Source organism: Mauremys reevesii, linkage group 5 (assembly GCF_016161935.1).
Source record: "Mauremys reevesii isolate NIE-2019 linkage group 5, ASM1616193v1, whole genome shotgun sequence".
NCBI lineage: Eukaryota > Metazoa > Chordata > Testudines > Geoemydidae > Mauremys > Mauremys reevesii.
Window position 1 is genome coordinate 77,399,373 of NC_052627.1, and position 15,397 is coordinate 77,414,769.

The 15,397-nt window shown below is 42.9% G+C and overlaps 1 protein-coding gene across 1 annotated transcript in view; it reads left to right on the forward strand.

Moving 5' to 3' along the window:
* Nucleotides 1-15,397, forward strand: part of TENM3 (teneurin transmembrane protein 3) — a 2,204,264-nt gene that overhangs the window by 1,330,770 nt on the left and 858,097 nt on the right. The window contains exon 11 of the mRNA XM_039540233.1: nucleotides 3,175-3,328. The gene's annotated coding sequence lies outside the window, so the exon portion shown is untranslated. The remainder of the gene's footprint in view (nucleotides 1-3,174; nucleotides 3,329-15,397) is intronic.

Below are 15,397 nucleotides of genomic sequence, written 5' to 3' on the forward strand. Positions count from 1 at the left end.
TAAGAACCACAATTTAGGAAAAAAACATGTCAGTATAGTAGAATTTGGTATTACTGGTCAGCACTTCTAATGATTTAGATATTATTTTATTATCAACGTGGGCGTTATCCAAATAGATTTTCACTAAGATTCCACTATTTATGCCAACATTCCCAGAACAAACCCTCCTCACTATGGAAAAAACAGTGCTAATGTGTAAAATCATGTCAAGTACAACTTTACTGTTCCGTATATTTCCTAATGTGCACAAAAATGACAAGTAAGCAAACTCAGACAAACTCAGATTACGCACAGGCTGGGTTCGTTATTTCTTGATGTACATCCTTCCACCTCAAGTCACCTGAGTCATGACAAAAAGATGAATCATAAGTGTGATTCGTGGGTTGGAGATGGGGCACCAAGCATGAGATTTGAAGCTGAGTTAGCCTCTTCTGGCATGCTGGCCATCAGAAGTAAATTAGGATATGTCTATATGTCCATAAAAGATTCTCAGTGCAGCCACAGCTGGCCTGGGTCAGCTGACTCAGGCTTGCAGGGCTCAGGCTCCAGGGCTAAAAATTGCAGCGTATGTGTTTGGGCTCGGACTGGAGCCTGGGCTCTGAAACCATGTGAGGGGCTGGGTCTAAGAGCCAAGGCTCCAGTCTGAGCCTGAATGTCTGCTCTGCAATTTTTATCCCTGCAGCCCAAGCCCTCCAAACCTGAGTCTATTGACCCAAGCTGCAAGAGTCGGTGCCACATGTTTTTACTGCAGTATAGATGTACCTGTAATGGCTTTGCTGAACTAAGAATGAAGGAAGAAGGGACTATAACTACTGTCTTTTCTGTCTGTGTGGGAGAGCACTCAGCCCTTCACAGGACAGCTGCTGTTGTCTGGCTGAGAAGAAGCTTAGCCAATATTAAGCAGGGAAAGAAGCTAGGAAGTGGAGGTTGAGCCAAAAGCCACTAGGTGATTGTACTTCTGGCCCTCTGCCTTACAACTGCTTCCAAGTTCCTGTACTAGACCCCAATGCTTTCTGAAGTTCACGGGACTCAGCACAGACACAGGGGTCCATGTCAGTGGAAACTGATGCAAGCTCAGTTCCCTTTGTGATAGATGAGCCCCCTCCCACTCCGGAAACCAGATGTGTGGATCCTGTCTTATTCTGCCATTTCACTTTCCAAAGGCTCTTTTCATTCCTAGAATGTCTTAGTTCTCAAAAGCGGAAGCTAATTTTTTCAGGGCAAGTACGACAGTCACAGAGAGAAAGTATTATTGCTGAAAATATTTTATGTACTAATAGGGACGTGAGAGTGTTGTTCAACACAATCATCCTTCTTTTAATTATAGAGTTATAGAACAAGATGTGTTCTTAGTTTTGCTTTGCTTATTTTCCAATACTAGTGTCAACAAATGTGGCTCAGAGATCAGTTTTCTTTCCAACATCACTTAAAATCATTGGTTCTCCTGATTCATTTTCTGCACATGCAGTGGGAAATATATTAATCCTTGAAGCCAATGGAGTTGTACGAGGAACAAGTCAGACTGTAGACTTTTAGGTTATATTTTTCAAAAAGCACATAATCTGGTTAAATAAAGATAGCCAACAAACATGGAAATAGAATATGTTCACTGTAGTAAAAGTATGACTGTATTACGTAAATTTAATTTAGAATAACTATTTAACTTTTTAAAAAGTATTTAGGGCAATATTTGCAAAATTACACACATATAGACTCTGATCCTGCAATGAAATTTGTGCAGGCAGACTTCATGGGCATGCAAGCATAGGGATTTCCTGTACACATCTGATTGCAGGATCAGAGCCATAATTTGCACATGCACAATCACAGTAATTGCATATGTAATAATAATCATTGTTGTTATCATTATCCTCTTTGAAATCCTTTTCCATTTTCCACTAAAAACAATGGGACAGATTCTTAGCTGCATGGGGGAGTTCGTTATGGCTCTGTGATTCTGGGGCCAGTTTTTCTAGTCCCAGGATAGATTAGAATAGCCAGGAGTGAGACTGCTCTTATATATGCCTTCTGGTCATGGCTCTAAAGAGTCTGTCCACCAGCTGGGAACTGCCAAAGTGCAGCACGCTGTGGCCATATCCTATGGAACCACTCCAAATAATCTAATAACATCAAGCTATGGGTATGGCAACCTCTGAATGGCAACAACCTCCTCCCCCACCATTACTTGGCCTGTTTGCCATAGGAGAAAAATTCCTTCATGATTCCAGTTAGGGCAATTGGTACTAAACTGTGTAATTCCATTGTTAATCATGACTGACATATCTCAAGTAAATTTCAGATGGATAGATCTCACCAGAGACAGTTCAGAATGTACCTACAAACCTGTCACCTGTACCCCATTTTGAAGGATGTCACCCATTTTACTCCCTTACCCATGTATGGCATTTCTTTTGTTTTTATTTTTGAAAATTAATTCCATCAGAAATAAAGATTCATGAAACTGAGGTTATAGTAATAGAGAGACAAGGTGAAAGAGCTCTTGGTCTGTGGAGCTCAAAAGCTTATATCTTTCACCAAGAGCATGTATGTATGTATACTGAATTGGCTAGAACAGGGGTCGGCAACCTTTCAGAAGTGGTGTGCCGAGACTGCATTTATTCACTCTAATTTAAGGTTTCCCATGCCAGTAATATATTTTAGAGTTTTTAGAAGGTCTCTTTCTATAAGTCTATAATATAGAACTAAACTGTTGTTGTATATAAAGTAAATAAGGCTTTTAAAATGTTTAAGAAACTTCATTTAAAATTGAATTAAAATGCAGAGCCCCCCAGACTGGTGGCCAGGACCCGGGCAGTTTGAGTGCCACTGAAAATCAGCTCGTGTGCCGCCTTCGGCACCCGTGCCATAGGTTCCCTACCCCTGGGCTAGAAGATCCTTCACAGATGTTGCCAGCAGCACTTATGCTTTCAGACCACACACTGCTACTTGTGCACCTGACTCTCCACTGCTTTTTGTCTTGTATGGTAATTTACATCTATGTAAAGTAAATGGAAGATGGGTGTAAAGCACTATGGGAGTATTTGACACACACTACGATTTGGTAGTGTTTAGCACCTATTTTTCATTCATTTTGCACAGGTTTGAATTATTACACAAAGTGAAAGACGGCATTATGTCTTTACCTACTCCTGACAAATGGTTATTTCCCAGCAGGTATTGAAGCCCACTAATCTGACCAACGTATGACTCGCAGAGGGAGGATAAGCAAGGTGGAGAGGGTTTCCTGCCAACCTTTGAGGCACTCAGGCAGGGCATACTTCCTGCATAGCTGGAAGCCAACATTTTTGTGGTTGCTGCTTTAAAAAAAGTATGTATCTGAAAGCTTCTCAGGGGATTGGATGTCAGTAATCCCAGAAAAAAATGGATTAGTTTAAAAAAAAAAGTGTAATGAAGCAATAACAGGTGCCTGATCACAATTTATCACATGATTTTAGAATTTATCACATGCAAATAGCCATTACTCTGGGGGGGGGGCGGTACGTACAGTATGGAGAGAGAGACACACACATAAAGTGAGCATCGTATCTCACTTAGCCATTCTAGTCTGCTAAACTTTGTTGTTATACATTTGCACTTTAGGACTAAGACAACAGAGGAACTTTTCTCTGGTAGGCTTACAGAAAAAACATTTGAAACCATAAAGTTGTCCTTTTAGAAATTTTAGCCTTTTGAAATCTTAGATTTTTTTTTTATTCGGCTCTGAAGTTCTCCAGAAAAATACTTGTCAGTTGAAATTTGCTTGCACAGTGAAATAAAAACTCTAAACAGATAAAGGAAAGATAAATTTGCCAAACTAAATGCAATAACACTGCAGTTTGTTAGCTGTTCTTTTTTCTTATTTGTATTTTAAGAACCTAGGATGGTAGTAGAAATTGAATAATTGATTAAATCTTTCTTGCTCAATATTTAAAGTTTGTCATAAAATATACTTAAATGGGAGATGATTGTTCACAGATCTTTTTCACAGGAGTTGAGGAATGGAGTGTATAAGTGTGATTCAGAAGCAAAAATCAAATGGCAGCAAACCAAAATTTTTTTTAAAAGGACAATCTTTTGGCCATTAGGGTTTGTGAGTATTTGTGTTATATGTATATTGTTTTACTGTTCAGCACAGATAAAGGTATACATTTAAAATTTCTTTCTTGCAACTGATGTAAAATGTTTTAAAGATACTTACAAAACACACAATAGAGAGGATACTTTATGAAAAGAATGTACTTATAACATATACCAGAATGAAAACTATTATCTGCAATGATATTGCTAAAGTTATTTGTTACATTATGATGAGGAGTCAAAGTAGCAGGGGCAGCTCTAGGATTTGCGCCGCCCCAAGCAGGGTGGCACACCGCGGGGGGCGCTTTGGCGGTCGCCAGTCCTGCGGCTCCGGTGGACCTCCTGCAGACGTGCCTGCGGAGGGTCCGCTGGTCCCGCGGCTCCGGTGGACCTCCCGCAGGCACGCCTGCGGGTGCTCCACCGGAGCCGCGGGACCAGCGGACCCTCCGCAGGCACGTCTGCAGGAGGTCCACCGGAGCCGCAGGACCAGCGGACCCTCCGCAGGCATGCCTGCGGGAGGTCCACCGGAGCCGCCTGCCGCCCTCCCGCGGGATGCCACCGCTGGGGTCTGGAGCTGGCCCTGCAAAGTAGCAACCCAATCTTAGTAAGAATCCCATTGACTTCAATGAGCTTTGTAACAAGCCCTAACAAACAAAAAAGCCAAAAAAAACCCAAAAACAAACAAAAAAAAGAATGGTTTACTGTCCTAATACAAGGAGTTAAAACTATTATGATATCCACTAGAGAAAAATTGTCAGGCAAGACCTCTGATATTTATTATCCTGGGTTACTTTAATTTCTTTCCTTTGTAAATTCTGTTTAATATAGTTTAAAGTTAACCATTACATAAAAAGTACATCATGAGTATAATGACATAAAATGAGAGCAAAAATTCCTGTCATCAAAGTAACTAAATGTTTGCCAAATATTTAAAAAGAAGCCCAGATATTTTTAATGAGCCACATTATATGACTCTGTTTTAATTTAATTAACTTTTTGGTAATCAGATTCAAGATGTGAGTATACCCATACAAAATTCACTACCGGGAGACTAGAAAGTTATGTATACTAGGTTTGCTAAGCAGAAACTATGACCAAAATAACAGAGGAGATGAGATAAGAAAGGAAGAAATATGAGAGTGTGTATTTAAAAAAAGTGAAATAATATTATGCAAATGCCACTCATCAAAATGACCACCAGAAATAACAAAGTGAGGGAGAGAATAAAGAAAATTATGTGATGCCACCAAGGAAGCTTACGAATGAAGGAAACAGCAATCAGAAAAGAATTAGAAGTACAAACCAGAAACATCCTAAGATTCAGAGGTCAATGTGCAGAATATTTTAAGTGAGCTCTTTATCACAATCCTCATCTTAAACAAAAATAATTGACTCATGGGTCCACTTTATAATGATGGATTGTTAAGTTACAGGCTTCAATTGTATTTATGAATCCTAGTGGAATGCTCCAACCAGGACATACTTTAAGACACAAGCCAGCAACAGCAACAAAGTCAGAATAAGAAAACTAAGCTGTAAAAAAACAAAACCTTAATTGTAATGAGTATGTGGCAAACAGGTTCAGGTAAATGCAGGTAGTTCAGGTATCAGAACCTTTGTCCGATTGTGTTTATGGAATTACTTGACTATGTATGACTTCCTACCTCACTGGAACCACCTTTTTTCCATTATTCTAAATAATACTGCTTATAAAAATTCAGCTTCTGAAGAAGTTGTTGTATTATCAGAAATGTGCATGATAAACTGTGATCATGGTATGATTCTCCAAAACTATCATCTTCTTGAAATAGTGAGATTGCCACGTTTTGTGAATGATGTCAAAGAATGATAGCCTTTAGTCAATACTACTCACTACAACCTGCAGTCCCTAAGACCTGCTATTCAAGGTATTCCCGCATTCCCACACTGTCCCACACCATAGCACCATAAACATTACATCTCAACTGACCACCCTTCTCTCCCTAGGTCTCCAATTCAGCAAGCATGTGGTTAAATTTAAGCATATGCTCTAGTCCCATTGCAGCCAGTAAAAGTTCAGTACTTAAGTGCTTTGCTGAATCAGGGCTTGCTGCCTGTAATTCTCTTCCATAAAGTATGCTGGTGGCAGTACTGGTGCTGCTGCTCCAGAAGTAGAATTCTTATCTGACCTCTCCACTAAGCTGTCCTCCTGGCATAACATCCAGCTTGTCAGGGGCATCAGCAAGATGAAGCAAAATCAGCCACAGCTGGCTGGAATACTTATGTCAGAGTGGGTCCTAGACCAGCTATATTGGACTTCACAGTTCTGCTCACCTGTTCTTGTTCCCACAGTTATCAGAGACTGTTTTCTAATTCTCAATAATCAATTGCTGCCCTGCTTTTTTGAGTGTCCATACACAGCCTGAGAGGGCAGGTGGATAGTGGGATAATAAAGTATGTTTTGAAGGTGAAGGGGGGGACCTGGCATTGGGTGGTGAGGGACACCCACACATTTAACTTTGCATAGAGTTCTGTAAAACTAAGCAGTGCAGTGGTCTGGCATACCTTCAGGTGTTTCAGAAATACTCAAGGCTACCAGAAGGCAGTGGGTGTTTCAGTTACAGACCTTTGCTAAATAATATCCCTGATAAGATGGGACTCGGGGAAAACGTCACCCATTCTCTTACTCTGACTTCATTCTGGCTTCTTATTGATGCTAAGTCTTATTCTGCCTTCTCTTTAAATAGCATATTTCTAACACCCAGTGCTTTGCAGAGCAGAGAAACCTTTCCCTCTTGCTCCTGCTACTTGCTTGCAGTGCACCCTTTTCAGTACTATTGTGGAATGCCAGCAGCAATTCTGATACCTAAAATGGATATGAGAAAAATATTAATTGAGCTTCAAAAAATCCATCTCCTTGAAGGAGTCTCATAAATAGTGGAAAACTTTAGGGCAGAACAATTAAAAATAGAGTTTGTCTTTAACTTCCTTGATCTTGTGTGTGCCTCTGCTCTGTACCCCTGATTATGTGTGTCACCTAATTTTTCTCATTTTACATCCTCCATCACAATGTATGTGTGTTGTCCCCCACTTTCATTGTCCAGAACGGTCACTACTGAAGGACACAAGCCCTTCAGACTCAAGAAAAATATAAAATTTTATTTTTTAGGAGTAGGTTCAATTTCAGGCTCCTCAACCATGACTGTGTCCTTTTAATGGGAATTATATGCACATATCACAGAAAATAGATGCTTAAATCTCTGTTTTGATTGGCTGAACCTATTTAAATAATTTATATATGAATGTAATCACAATATTTCTTCTCCGATGAGCTTCTGTGCGTGATTCAATGATGGGGAAAAAAGCCAATACACTAAGTTGTTGATAGTAGCTCCCAGGGAACATATTCTATAGTAAAATATTCCTACTATAAGTATTGGAAATCTTGAAATGTTACAAAAATTGAAATTATGAAACCACTGAAGGAAACTATTGCATATAATCACAAGACTCTTTTTCTCACAGCTTGACTCTATGACAGTTTGATAGGTTTATTGCTGTTGGCATGGATTGCTTTGGCTAAACTAAATGGCAGCTATCTCATATGCCCTTGATTGTGCTCATATTCATCAAAGGCTTTTGAAGTGATGGTTTTTGTGTAGCGAATGAAGCAACATCTATTCTGTAGACTGCTGCATTTTGAACAGATACAGATATTTCAAGACATCTTAAAATAAGGGTCCTGCAACAAGACCTGCATGCAGCTGCAATTAAATCCAATTAGGGACTGTTTGGATTTTTTTTTTCCTTTAGTAATAAAAAGTAAATATAAGCTTGCTTCTTTGCTATTACAATACAGATTTTTTTACTCTTTTTAATCAAGTGCCTAAGTTCCTAAAAATTCAACAGCTGTTGAATTTACCCTTGGAGATCACTAGTACAGAAATACTCACATGAATAATCGTAACTGAGAATGGAGCTCTACTTCCTGTTTTAAAAAATGAAAACTAGAAACACTTGAAACTCAAACCTTTCAATGTTCCAGTTTAGTAGTAAATGAAAAGAGAAAAGGGTGTAATAATGGCTATAACTTACTCTAAAGTGACGGCTGTATAGAGATGGGAACTTTATGGAACAACTCATAAGAGACATGAGAGCTATCCAAATTATAACACAAATTCCCTCTTTTAAACTTATTTAGTGAAGTTTTATTTAATCAATCTTACATCCATATTTTTCTTAGATATACTAGTTAGTATTTAATGTTCTTATTTTTAGTAATATCTTTAAATATTATGTTACAAAATTATTTTTATTTTTGTGACACGAGCTTAGTATAGGAAGACACTAGCTGAGCATTCAGATACCTACCCTTCTGGACATATAGCTAAATTTTAGCTTTGTGACTGTGCCTTTTAGAAAGTATCCACAGTATTTCCACCAATGATTGTTGCTTTTTGCAGCAAAATTAGCTAACTTTTATTCTTTGGCAACACTAGATTTTAGGGGTGTGGAAATTTGTCATCACTTGTCACAAAATGAGATTGCAATGTCAGTTTGAAAAATAATCTTATTTGGCTCCTGTTCTTCATCTGAGCTGTGCTCGGTGCTGCTCAGCAGAGACCAGGATAAAGGTGGCTTTAAACCCCCATAAATCCCCTATAAACTAGGAGCCAGTAGAGCAGCAGGCTACTCCCAGATATAAAGTAGAGTGTTCCCAGTGCAGCTATAGTGTGCCCTGTCTGCTGACATCCCTTAAAGGCCATTCCAACAGCTGGGATGTAGTGATGGAGTAGGATCCAGCCTTCTGTTCGGGTTTTATTTTCTTTTTCATATTTTTAAATTAAATTAGTGATCATCAACAGTTCCATGTTTCTGGCCCCCCAAAACACTCTCCAGAGGACAGAGAGCAGGAGATGTAGCAGCACAAGTTTTCCCTCATTACCCCACCAACATGCTTCATCTCTGATCAGGACAGGCCATTCTGATGGAGAGAAGAAAGCTCAGCATCTGTGCCCTTTCAGTCCTTGCTCTCTCATTTGACACTAGCAAGAAGGGTGCTGATTGTATGGATGTTTGAACTGAACTGAGACCATTCATTCATTTAGCCAAGGCAAACAAGCAGCAATGATTTCTGGCAATTATAACTACCAACCTGATCTGGATTGGAGCAGGTGACTAGTAAAAAACTTTATCTTCCAGAATCAATACTTGAGCCATCCAGACTTTTATTCCACTCTGGGAGATGTGCTTTGCTCACTCAAGACCTTGCAAAAACCTGTGGACTTCACCATTTTTTACCTGTGGTGAGAATGTCTTTTCACAGTTATCTGATATAAGTGAACACATGTATGGGAGAATAGACGACCATATCTTCTGGGCTACCTTACTAGCTCTTCTTTCTCATATCCAGTGGGTGTCATTAATCATCTTTCATGTCACAAAGGCAGTATGATCAACAGTTTTTTCGATACACATTAATGCAGGGGTGGGCAAACTTTTGGCCTGAGGGCTGCATTGGGTTTCCAAAATTGTATAGACGGCTGGTTAGCAGAGGCTTTGCCTCCCCAAACAGCCAGGCGTGGCCAGCCCTGCCCCCTATCCGACCCCTCCTGCTTCTCGCCCCCTGGCAGCCCCCCTGGGACTCCTGCTCCATCCAACCCCCCCATTCCCTATCCCCTGACAGCCCCTGGAACCCTCTCCCCTGACTGCCCCCCACCACCCCATCGAACCCCTCCTCTCATTCCTGACTGCCCCCAATGGGACCTCTGCCCCATCAAACCACCCCTTCTCCCTGACTGCCCCTGGAACTCTTGCCCCTGACTGCCCCCCACTGCCCCATCCAACCCCTCCTCTCATTCCTGACTGCCCCCTCCGGGACCCCTGCCCCCATTCAAACCCCCTGTTCCCCGCCCTCTGACTGCCCTGACCCCTGAACACCACCTGACCACCACCCTGAACTCCCTGCCGTCTATCCAAACCTCCCACTCCCTGCCCCCTTACCATGCTGCCTGGAGCACTGGTGGCTGGCGGTGCTACAGCCACACTGCCCAGAGCTCCAGGACAGGCCACCTGCCACAGCACAGAGCATTGTGCCAGCGGCAGGGTGAGCTGAGGCTGCGGGGGAGGGGGAACCATAGAGGAGGGGCTAGGGGCTAGCCTCCCGGGGCAGGAGCTCAGGGGCCGGGCAAGAAGGTCCCACCACCACCCAAGACTCCCACCCTCTTGGGTCAGCTCAATTTCACAAGCTTGTGCATTGGGAGTCAGGAAAAGCCAAAGCTCTGCCCCACTTTCTGTCCCTCCTTGCCCAGTCCTGACCCATCTGTTTGGCAGTATCAAGTGTGCAGCCCCTTTTCCTTTCTTCTCTGCCCGGACCTAGAATGTGGGAAGTTCTGCTGCAGGTGTGCTGAGCAGTGGGATGGAGGTCTGTCTCTCCGGAGTGACTGCATGAGTGACAATTAGGCTAAGATATACATACATCTTTTAATATTCACTTTTATTGCAATCCTTCCACTCCCTTAATCATTTTCCTCTTCTCTCTGTTCCCTCCAATTTGTAAAGAATATGACCCAAAACTGACCTGAATTCCCTAGTCCTTTCGCTAAAAGAGTTTGAAATCTCCAAAGAGCAGTTAAAATACAATGTCCATTCCAGCACTGTTGAGCAGTCTACCAGCACCACTGTGCCCCCATCTTCCCTGCTACTGAATAGAAACTGGTAAAATGCTCTCTAACCACAGGTCAGGTCAGAGTGAATTTTGCTAATTACTGCTCAACATCAGAACAGTGTGGAACTGTAAGTGGTAAAAATAAAACTCTGTAAGTAGGCTCAGAAGGACCTAGGACAGGGCAGAATACATGGTGAGCAATTCTCAATAGTAATTGGTTCTTTGCTTTGAAATTCTAGAAACAAGAAATATCTCCATTAACAAAAACATTTAAGAAATCCTAAAAGATTTTTTCAAAGGTCTCAAGAATAGGAATTATTTTGTTCCTTTCTGTTCCTTGAGAGAGGTGGTGTGTTCCCTCTTCACTAGCTACCTGGAAGAGTGGATTCAGGCAATCTGGGGATCCAGACACATCCCTGTCTGAGCAGTAACAGAGACATTCCTCATGAACTGTCTCCTGATCTAGTGCAGAGCCTGTCACCACTCCCCTTTAGCCTCCCTCCTAAGACCACCAGTCCTGTGTCTTTGGGTGCGCTGGATCCTTCCTGGAGGAGGAAGGATTCAGCCCTGGTCTCCCGACCAGAGAACTCTGAGTAGGGCCTGAATCCTCTAGCACCTCAGCTGAGTTGTGATGCTGTGTCATGAGGGCCCCCTATAAACAGAGTAATCTGCTGAGATAGTGTCAGCAGATGTGCCCCTGCTCCTCCACCAGAGGAGCAGATTTTAAAGTTAACCCATTAAGATAAGTGGGGTAGCTTACATCTGATTTATGCTTTTAGGCTGTTTGCACACTTGGGGAGCCATCACTTTGCGTTATGCCTGGCTCTTTTTTCATTCAGCCATGAGGTCTAAAACCATTTTTAAAAAAGGAAAAAGTAAGAAATTGAGATTCTGGTAACATCATATGATTCCAGGCCAAGGCCCTAGACCAAGGACCAACTCTATTGATACCTTAATCCATCTTGGGCTACCCCAGGTGGTAAGGCAGTTTCATGTCTAGGTACACACATTTTGGGATCTCTGTTCCTCATCAAAGAAATGGTACAGGAAAAGGAGCAATAAAAACATAAAATAGTATAAAATAGTATTTAGAGAAAGAAGTAGAATGTGTGATACTTGATGTAATCCCTCTGATGTAAGAGGAAGAGAATGAATGTGTGATTTAGATAAGGAAGGATGAACGGAGGCTCAGATTACAAGAAAAAATGGTTATTTGATGATCAGAGAATAATAATTGTATCTTCTCTCTTCTTACCATTGAATCCTAAATGTTAGAGATGGAAAATACCCATTAGGTCATTGAGTCCATCCCTGTTCCAATGCAGTATTATTTTCCACTGTACATTTTGAATCTAGACTGATTTAAAATGTCCTAAAATATGGGTTTACAACATTGCCTTTACTAGACTATTCCACAGCCTATTATACAGGTCCCACTGTGGGGAATTTTTTCAACCTATATTTACTCTTTCCTAGTTCATTTGAATTGTTAGTTCTTCTCCATCTTTCTTTCTTTTTTCTCTATCTCTGCTGTTGAGCTTTGGTTTTTACTTTAGTCATCTGTGGCTTCCAGTACAGAATTCTCCACACTGCTTAATTTTTTAACTATTTGCAGCAGGGACCAGAGGTGACCGATTCACTGTTACCAGGTACCTTGTGCAGCCATTTACAACTATGCAAAATGAGTGTAAAATACTCTTAAATCAGAAAGGTAGAGTTTTTACACTTATTTTTCACTGATATATATGATTTCACATGAAGGCAATGGTGAATTGGGCCCTGAGGCCTTATTTGTCTATAAACCCCATAAGATATTTTGTAGCATATTTTGGATGGTTTATAAATATTAAAAAAAAATCAATCATACCTCTCCCCACTCCAGTCAGTCCAAATTGTTGTTGCTAAGGTCTGGAGCTTCTCCTGATGCTCCAGTCCTATTGCCTTTCTCCTCAAGTTGTCTTACTACCTTCTTTTCTTCTTCTGCATCAATATTTAGTCTTCTCATCTTTGCCTTTAAAGCACTACACAATTCTAACCTTTCTGCTCTTCTCATTTCTTCCTTTTCTCCTCCTCCCAGATGTTCCCTTCACATAGTTCCCCACTCTCCTTTGCATCTACCTCCATGTTGCCCCTTACACAAATAATTACTCTTACTCTTTCTTGTGCAGAATACTCTTTCTCCTCCTCCAGATCCGTCCTATAAACCTTATGCTTTTTCAAGCTTTTCCTGTACTGGTCTCCTCACCAATAATGCCACTGCATTTTCTTTTATTTGAAGTATTGCAATGTATTGTCTTGTATATTTGCCTAAATAAGATTGTAAGACTTAAAGTCAGAGTCCGTGTGTCATATACATTTGTAAAACTTTGTGCACACTTGTAGCATTTTATCTTTAATTAAAAATAATCCATATCTATTACCTTGTTTTGGTAAAAGTACAGATGGCTGTAATGATTAAGGCATAGGGACCAACTCAAATGTTCTTCCAAATTTTGAAACTAGTTTCTGAGGTTCCAACGCACTTGGGGTATGTCTACACTACAAAAGTAGTTCGATTTAATTTAGGTCGAATTTGTGGATTCGACCTTATGAAGTCGAATTTGTGTATCCACACTAAGGACACTAATTCGACTTTGTGAGTCCACACTAACGGGGCAAGCGTCAACATTGGAAGCGGTGCATTCTGGGCAGCTACCCCACAGTTCCCACAGTCCCCGCTTCCCATTGGAATGCTGGGTAGAGCCCCCAATGCCTGCTGGGGGAAAAATGTGTCGAGGGTGGTTTTGGGTAACTGTCGTCATTCAACCGTCACTCCCGCCCTCCCTCCCTGAAAGCGCCAGCGGGAAATCTGTTTGCGCACTTTTCTGGTCAGTGACAGCGCGGACGCCACAGCACTGCGAGCATGGAGCCCGCTGCGATCATCGCTGCACTTATGGCCGTTGTCAACTCCTCGCACCTTATCGTCCACCTCTTCCACAGTCAGCTGCTGAGAAATCGGGCGAGGAGGCTCCGGCAGCGCGGTGAGGACATGAAGTGTGAGAGTGGCACAGACCTCTCACAGCACGGGATCGCGCGCGGAGATCATGGTGGCAATGGGTCACGTTCATGCTATGGGACGGCGATTCTGGGCCCGGGAAACAAGCACGGACTGGTGGGACCGCATAGTGCTGCAGGTCTGGGATGAATCACAGTGGCTGCGAAACTTCAGGATGCGTAAGGGCACTTTCCTTGAACTGTGTGACTTGCTGGCCCCTGCCCTGAAGCGCCAGGACACCCGGATGCGAGCAGCCCTGAGTGTGCAGAAGCGAGTGGCCATAGCCCTCTGGAAACTTGCCACGCCAGACAGCTACTGGTCAGTAGCGAACCACTTTGCCGTGGGCAAATCTACCGTGGGGGTTGCTGTGATGCAAGTAGCCCACGCAATCGTTGACCTACTGCTCTCAAAGGTAGTGACCCTGGGAAACGTCCAGGTCATCATAGATGGCTTCGCCGCGATGGGATTCCCAAACTGCGGTGGGGCTATAGATGGGACTCACATCCCTATCCTGGGACCGGCCCACCAGGCCAGCCAGTATATTAACCGAAAGGGCTACTTTTCAATGGTGCTGCAAGCACTGGTGGACCATAGGGGACGTTTTACCAACATCTACGTTGGGTGGCCAGGCAAGGATCATGACGCGCGTGTTTTCAGGAACTCTTGTCTGTTTAGACGCCTGCAGGAAGGTAGTTTCTTCCCGGACCACAAAATAACTGTTGGGGATGTGGAGATGCCTACAGTGATCCTCGGGGACCCAGCCTACCCGCTAATGCCCTGGCTCGTGAAGCCCTATACAGGCACCCTGGACAGTGACAAGGAGCTCTTCAACTACCGGCTGAGCAAGTGCCGAATGGTGGTGGAGTGTGCTTTCAGACGTCTCAAGGGGAGATGAAGGAGCTTACTGACTCGCTCAGATCTCAGCGAAACCAATATCCCCATTGTTATTGCAGCTTGCTGTGTGCTCCACAATCTCTGTGAGAGCAAGGGGGAGACCTTTATGGTGGGATGGGAGGTTGAGGCAAATCGCCTGGCTGCTGATTACGCTCAGCCAGACACCCGTGCGATTAGAAGAGCCCAGCGGGAAGCGCTGTGCATCCGGGAGGCTTTGAAAGCTAGGTTCCTCAGAGAGCAGGGTAACCTATGACTGTCCAGTCTCTTTACAGAGAAGCTGAACCTGCCCCTGTTTCAGTTACTATTGACTTTTTTCAGCGGTTACATACCCCGTTCACCAGGTTTCCCCCCTTCCAACAGACGTTTAAAAATAAAGTTATTGGAACATTTTTAATTAACAAAGTTTTCTTTACTAACGAATTCGCGTTAAAGGGTTCAAACAGGGACACAGACTGTGGTGGGTACGGTGTGCAGTGATGTACAGACCGCTTCTACACTCGCGGAATGACAGGCTCCTGCTCCTACAGCAGTCTCTGGGGGGAGGACGGTTACAGGAGGGTGTGCAGGAAGGGATCGGTTTGCAGGAAGGGGTGAGGGGTGTGTGGGAAGGGTGAGTAGGTGTAGGGGGATGATGGCTCTGGCTGGGGCTCAGGGCATCGGAGAGGCTCATGGCTAGGGTGGAAGGGCATGGTAAGGGCAGCCTGCCTTGCCATTTGTGGATGCCAGGCGCTCGGACCCTGGGGCAG